This window comes from Phalaenopsis equestris, unplaced genomic scaffold (genome assembly GCF_001263595.1).
Source record: "Phalaenopsis equestris unplaced genomic scaffold, ASM126359v1 Scaffold216044, whole genome shotgun sequence".
NCBI lineage: Eukaryota > Viridiplantae > Streptophyta > Magnoliopsida > Asparagales > Orchidaceae > Phalaenopsis > Phalaenopsis equestris.
The window spans coordinates 43,710-52,211 of NW_018234692.1; positions in this window are offsets into that span (position 1 = coordinate 43,710).

Here is an 8,502-nt window from a genome sequence, read left to right on the forward strand (position 1 = left end):
CCTTGTATAGCAAAAGCAATCTCCTTACAATCATCTCCAAGAACAAAGTGAAAAGAAAAGAAGAAATCTCTCACACTCTCTCTTTCTTTCTCACCTTGCCGCCCCACTTGGGGCTCACACCCAAGCCTTCTTCTTCTTCTTCTCCAAGCCTTCTCCTCTTCTTCTAATTAATTCAAGAGTCTAAGAGATATTTTAAAAATATTTCCAAGCCTTTTTTTTATAATTTCCTAAGAGATGCTTAAGTGTCTCTTCAAAATTGTCCATATTCATTGAATCTTGCAAATGGTGCCTTAAGTGCTTCTTCAAAACTTTATATAACTGCCCTAAATTTTTCTAGAAAGTCCATTTTATCAATTCCAAAGAATTCCCCAAGAGATGCACAAAGCACCGCTTCAAAAATCGTCCAAATCCAACGTATATTGAAGAAGTTATGCTAAGAACCGTCTCTGGCGGCTAACCAACGATTATGGGGTGCCTAAGCACCCTCCTCTTTGTCTGGTGGCGCCTAAGCGCCATTTTGGGCGCTTAAGCGCCAGACATAGGCACTTAAGTGTCCGGTTTAGGTCCCTTTGGCTCCCGCGTGCCCCGGTTCGACCCGATTTGCTTCGGTTTGCTCTATTTTGGTCAATTTTTGTTCCTTTTGCTCCAATCACTCTAAATTCTTCAATTTGATGTACCTACAACCAAAAACACAAGAAAATATGTCTTTAAAGTGCAATATCATTATAAAGTAAAGCATAAAAAATAATACATTTTTAGGCGTATTATTATGTTTCTCAGAAATCCACATAACAACCAAATACGAAGTCTATATAATTGCATTTCCTAGAGCAGCACTAGGTAGAGAGAGCAGTGACAAATCATCACCCATGCTGTCTGAACAACAATTATTAGCCATCATACGTGCCCAAATAAAAATATATAAAGCATATTTATTCCTAATATGAGCGATATGACACTTTCATTTTTTACATATGAATTATTGTATATCATTACATATATGCCACAATACATACACAAAAAAACATGGAAATCTGCAACAGCATTATTTGAAAGGTTCCCACCCAACTTAACAATATCAGCATTACTAGGTCACAAGTAATTCAATAAGCAGGACTACTCTGAATATTACAGAGAAATAAATAAAAATGAATTGTGCAGTAGCAACATAACAACAACTATTTCACAAAAATAACAAAAAAATATTAACAGTTATACCATAAAAAAGCATTAAAACAGTTAGAAAATGATGTAGTGCTTAAATGGGTAAAACTAAATCATTTCTCATTCACTAATCACCAAAATTCCAAGCATTAAAAATCAGAAACACACCAGTTTCTTAAGTACAGCTCTGAGGTAACAACATTGCCAAAAAGGGACATCTAGATGGTTTTGTAGCTTTGTAATTAGCAATGTTTTGGTGCTAGCTTTGTAAATAACAATGTTTCGGTTGCTAGATTTGTTAATAGTATTGTTCGGGTGCTATGTATTGGAACTTGAAGCCTTTACTGGAGCTTACCACAGGAGGGACTGCTTCTGCATTATAGATGAATGGATCCCTGCTTAAAACTAAAACTCGAAAACTTCAAGCCCTGCATTGGTTGCCTGAAAATTGCGAAGTCCATAGATGCCATGGCCATTCAGAAAGTGTTATGCTACACTCCCCAGAATTGTAAATGCAACTTCCATTTCAGAATTATAAATGTCTCATCCTAATTATTTGTAGCTGGTTTTGAAGTTAAGGCTTTAAACAGTAAATGCGTGACCTTATAAATGCTTGCATCAAACAAAAAAGAAAAACCAACACCATTTTATAATGCAAAAAAGTTTTAAATAGTAAAACTCCTTCCAACAGCATCCAATGACAAAAAATTGCAAAATCAAAGCTAATAAAAGACAAACACAAAAGTGAAGAAACTATGGATAAAATACAATAAATTGATTTCCCTGTTTATAATTTTTGTCCTTCCAAAGATATGTATATTCATATTCAAAAATAAAGTTTAAGGACCCACGAAAAATAGTGTCTTAGATGTGGATGCATTTTATTTCTAAACGATAAAAATAACAACAAATCAGCAATCATGATTGAGCAATTTACCTTGCATCTTCACCTTCGCGACTGTAAGCATGTTTTGATTCTTCCTGTGGTATGAGACGTCCGACATTGAATTCAAATGCTTCTTGTGGAATCTGATGCAAGCATTCTTCTACAGTTGCAAAGTCCACATTAGAGCGAGAGTGGTGGCGTCAGATGTAGTTGTGCAGAGCCATGATTGCCACAACTATTTGTACTTACTTCGGAAAAGAGTATGTTGGCATTTCACGTAATATCACCAACTTCTTCTTCCATACCCCAAATGATCTCTCAATGACACCACGTAAAGAGGAGTGTCGTTTGTTGAACATTTTCTTTCTACCACGTGCAATCTCACTTGACCTCTCAAAGTAGGAAATATGATATTTCGTGTCGGAATAAGGCTTTAGATAACTCATTTTTAAGGGATATCTAGCGTCAACCGGATAATATTTACCTGCATGAAATACATAATTTAGAAATGACTCATAAATATCTAATATATTTAGTATAATTAAGTAGCAGAAGGGGCGTACGGGAAGCAATGAATTGGACATCTTATTGCAAACTTAAAAATACAGCTATCGTGTGCGCTGTCTTGTCATCCGACCATCACAAATATGAACGTGACTTCCATCAATAGCTCCTATACAATCCAAAATTTAATAATGTTTAATCTATTAATGTTTAAGAGGTAACAAATTTTAATATAATAATGACATGATTAAGATATACCTTGAAGAACGACATGTATCGTGGGTCATTCACAATTTGTGTCGAGATGGACTGGAATGTGGGATCCTCTGGCTTAATTATCTTAGAGGCTAAACTTACTAGAGCATTCAAACAAATGGAGAAATACCTGCCGATACTCTGATGAATATTAGAAATTGCTCCATGGCTCCTTAAATGGACTCATTCTAAGATAATATATAAAGCGTTATTGCTAGCACCTCTCTTGATGTCATTCTGGTCGAAACATTCAAAGCAAGTTGGTGTTGTAGTTCGTATAGCGGATCGATGAAAATCTCTTTTGTCATACAGAACATGTTTGTGAAGCGTGTCGGTTGACCTTGTAGTAACTCATCGACCCATCCATCCTACAAAAATTAGTTAAAAGAGAATAGTTAAAACCTTTATCAATTTAAACACATCCACGCAACATATAACCACATAAGATATGAGAACTACAATGTTAATTATAAGGAGTGTAGATAAAAAAAGTGCTAAAAAGAAGAGAACGATCCCCATTACAATAGTACAAATAGTTCTGAGAAAACATAACGACGAGCTTTTAAAATATTCAGTTTTCCAAGAAGAAACGTAAGAACTGGACTTGGTATTCTGCATCTAGCTTCACAAAAAATGTTCTACGGACTAGCACATGTAGTAACTTAACACAATTGAGATATAGTTTCCTGTCCGCCTTAGGGCCCGTTTGAGGCAGCTTATAATGTTGCGACATTTTTGAAAACACCGCTGCACCGTTTGTTTTGCACGTTTTAACTGCTTAAAGGAAAACAATGTTTTTGATTTTAATGAAAATGCGATCTCGGGTATAACCCCACTATCAGCATTCCGAACGCCCCCCAGTGATCCTTTTACCCACCTGCCCTCGCGCAAAGTATTTGTGCCCAATTTCCTTTGTCGAAGAAAAAGGAAGCTGCTCCTCCCGCACTCCCCAATCGCCCGAGAGTCTGGCAAGAAATCCTTATCCTCTTCTCTTTTCTTCACTCCTTTTTATGAGATTCTCCTCTCTCGATCTTCTGGGTAAGCTCAAGATCGCGACTCCCTGCTTCTGTTCCCGCACTCCTTGTTACCGCTTTCTGCTTCTGTTCGGCCTCACGCTCATCTTCAACAAGCTCAACAGTTATTTTTGAGCCCTTTTCTTTGCAACTCACTGTCCACAGTCATTTCTTCCTTTTCTTCTCATCTCAACAGACATTTCTACAGCATTTTTTCCTCTTCTTCCGCATTATTAGCTTGGAAAATGTTCAAAGTTGATGACTTTGGGCTTTCTGTGGTTCTCTTGAGCTATGATTTGAGCACTCTCAAATTAGTAATATTGATATTAATTTAAGGCATATAAGCATATTCATTTATTTATGTCTACGTAGATTCATAAAAAATAAAGTGTAAATATTTTCTTATTTGATGTATTGGTATTTTTTTTTAAAATTGGCTAACTATCTTTTATGTTGACTAGTTTTTGAGTATATATGATAATATTTCATAAAAAAATATTATACAGTTGATACTTTCAAGCTAGCTTGGATGTTTTATTGCTAATTCAAAATTGAATCATTTTGAATTTAACCAGCTTGGCAATAAAATTACAGTCTTTCCCAAATGTTGTTTTAATATTAAGGTCTTCTTCAATGTTTAAAGCTTTATTGGATTTTTGGATTTTTGATGCTCATGCTATTGGGATTTTTATGTGAAAATGTTGCAACATTATTGGATTTTTGATGCTCATGTTATTAAATGCATTCTTTTCTTATTTAACATTTCTTTAGTAAGTACTGCAATGAAGAAAAACAAATAAGTTAGATCATCTACCATGTGGGATAGGGAAGTGATCCAGACCGTCTATATGCAACACTATAACAATGACTTTAATGATCTTTTTCACTTATGTAATCTTTCCTTACAACATAACCAAAAACTTGATCCTAGAGAAAATGATTTAACTTTTTAATTTATATATATATTAGGATACTATGCAAATATATGTATTGTTACCAAGTAATATAGGACTTTTTGATTAAGACCTGAATATCAAACCCACAAGGAAAATATGCAATATGCACAAGCTTTCTATTTTTAAAAAGACAATTACTTAAACTATAGATGTTTTCTCAATAAGTAAAATTAAATTCTTTTTGGTATTATTGATATTTTGACTAAACAATAAAACTTCTAAAGATAACTTGAGTTTATGTAAAATAAAAGCACTTGATATGAAGATATCTTTCTCCTTATCATGAATCAGTAATAAGTATAGGATTTTTGTTGTGGAAGTATGCAAATTGTGTTGTGCCAAATAGGAGCAATAATATTCTTTACCCTTACTAGAGATTCTATAAATAACATGGGTTAATTTAAAGTTTGAATAGTTCTGAAGATCGACTAGGCAAGGAAGATATCAGCTCTCACTCTAGAGTTTCCTCGATTCCCTCCACCTGGGGGCTAACACATCTCGTATTAAAACCTAAAACAATAAACCAAGTTGGGGGCTTTAACCTGTCACATTAAAGTCCTTTAACTCTACGCCCTTCAAAGTTTATTTTCTTATTTATTTGTACTTAATCATATGAATTACATTCTCATCATACAACCTCATTTGATTCTTTCCAATTGTTGACTGAGACAATACCAGCCCGGTTCTTACATATTCTCACAACAAATTTTAACATCTGGATAAGCCAAATCAAGAAGTAAATGAAGTACATGGATTAATCATCACAATTTCTTCCAACATTAAAGATCAATACTCTCTACAACTTCTATCCAACACTTTTATTTACTTATCATTTTAAGGAGAAAGATAAAGAAAACTACTCAGAATCCATGAAGAAAATAAAACTACACTTTAGTTTAAAAGTAAAAATCATTGTCAAACCAACAAGAAGTCTTGATTAAAACCAAAAAGTAGTTCAAAACAATAGATAAAAACTTATCTCAAATCTTCCACCAAACTTTTGAAGTTCCTTTGAATCTCTTCTCTTTTACAACACTCTTAACTCTCATAATAAAACTAAAAACAAAAAGTATAAAGTAAATTTGTGTGGTGCCTTAAAATCTCTCCTTTTTTAAGCACTTTTCAGGACTTCAAACACTTTCAAGCACACCTCAAAAAGTCTAAACTTCCTTCTTTTATAAATCTCCAAGAGGTTTCTTGATAACTCTTCAAAATGTATCCTAATTCAATGTATTCTCCAAAGGATGCCTCCATTCACAAGTCTTTTAATAATATTTTCGTTTCTAGTAATCATAACCTCCCTCTTTTGCCAATAGGTGCCTCAAATGTCCCTTCAAAATTCAGTAAAATGAAGTTAACCTGTCACATAACTGCCTCTGGCGCTTAAGCGCGGGGCCTCTAGCGCTTAGGCGCTAAAACACTTTAGCACAATTTTCATATTTTTATTTCAAATTTGATCTTTTTTCACTCTTTTTAGAATTTTTCACCTTTTTACTTGTACCTGAAAGAAAAACACACAAATACCTTCCACTAAAGCGCAATATCCTCAAAAATAGGTATAAAAATATGTACAAAAATGCTATATACATATCTAAAAATACTAAATATTTTAGGTGTATCAGGAAGCATCAAATATTTTCTGTATTGTCTGTCTTAAGGAGGTGGAGCTAGGAAATAAACCTACGACATATTTTAACAAAGAAGCTTGGCGGAATCTTAATGTTAAATTCAAGGAACTGACATAAAGAGACTATGACAGAATGAAATTTATGAACAAGTGAAATCAATTAAAGAATGATTGAAAAATTTGGAAAGAACTTGAGAGGGGAAGGACATATTTGGGTTGGGATCTAGTGAAGCGAACAATAGATGCTTTTGAGGATTGGTGGGCTGAGAAATTAGAGGTAATGACTTATTTTATACCATTTCCTTATTTCATTTTTAGATATATTGAACTGATTTAATTATCTCAGTTTTCTATGCCGTGCAGGTCGTGCCAGCAGCTAAGAAATTCAAATTAAATGACATTGATCCAATAATCGAATAGAAATTGGATGACATGTTCAGTGGGGTTGTTGCAATGAGAGCACATGCTTTTACCCCATTTGAACCTCACTTCATCGGTACGACTGATTTTCTTGGAGCTGATAATATAAGTGGCTTAAGAGAAGTTCCCTGCAAAATCCATTGGGATGTTGAATCCTCATCCATTCCAAAACTGCCCAGGGTGGAGAAAAGGAAGAAAGGAGCCGCATTCGTCAAAAGAACAATAAAAAAACTTGTTGAATCCTGCTCTCTTACGCTTGCTTCATCACAAGATATATGTGTTGAGGGGTGCCTTCGAATCTTAAATACACTTGCTGTTGTTAAGGCGGATAGGAAACTATATCTCAATTGTGTTAACTTACTACAAGATCTAGTCCATAGAGAATTTTTTGTGAAGTTAGATGCATAATACCAACTCGATTTCTTACGTTCCTTCTTGGAAAACTAAATGTTTTGAAAGCTTGTTGTTATATTCTCTCAGAACTGTTTGTACTGTTGTAACGAGGATCGTTCTTTTCTTTCTAGCACTTTTTTTATCTACACTCCTTATAATTAACATTGTAGTTCTAATATCTTATGTTGTTATATGTTGTGCGGATGTTTTTAAATGGATGAAGGCTTTAACTATTCTCTTTTAACTAATTTTCGTAGGATTGATCCAGAACAATTGAACTACGTTAGAAATATTGTTGTTATTCTTACTTTGTTATACGACTACTACCTCACATACATCGATCGAATCCCATGTATGGCGTTGACATATGTTGGCGATTGGGTTGGTGAGTTACTACAAGGCCATCCGACATGCTTCACAAACATGTTCCTTATGACGAAAGAGATTTTCATCGATCTGCTGTACAAACTACAACATCAAAATAGTTTGAATGACTCAACCAAAATGACATCAAGAGAGGTGCTAGCAATAACACTATATATTATCTCAGAATGAGTCCATTAGAGGAGCCATGTAATGATTTCAACATTCATCGGAGACTATCAGCAGATATTTCTCCATTGGTTTGAATGCTTTTGTAAGTTTAGCCTCTAAGATAATTAAGATTGAGGATCCTACATTCCAGGCCATCTCGACACAAATTGCGAATGACCCTCGCTACATGCCGTTCTTCAAGGTATTTTTTAATCATGTCATTACTATATTAAAATTAGTTACCTCTCAATCATTAATAGATTAAACATTAGTAAATTTAGGATTGTATAGGAGCTATTGATTGAACTCACATTGATGCATGTCCATCTGACACTGACAAGGTTGCTTACATTGGACGATGTGATTCTACCACATAGAATGTGTTGTCCGCTTGTGATTTCCACATCTGTTTCACATTTGTGTTGGTCGGATGAGAAGACAACACACATGATAGCCGTGTTTTTAAGTTTACAATAAGACGCCCAATTCATTGCTTCCCATCCCCCCCTCGTGGTATGTAATTATAACAAATATATTAGATATTTATGAGTTGTTTCTAAGTTTTGTATTTCGTGCAGGTAAATATTATCTAGTTGACGCCAGATATCCCTTACAAAGTGGTTATCTAAAGCCTTATGCCGACACAAAATACCACATTCCCAACTTTTAGAGGTCTAGCGAGATTGCACGTGGTAGAAAGTAAATGTTCAACAAACGACACTCTTCTTTACGCGGTGTCATTGAGAGATC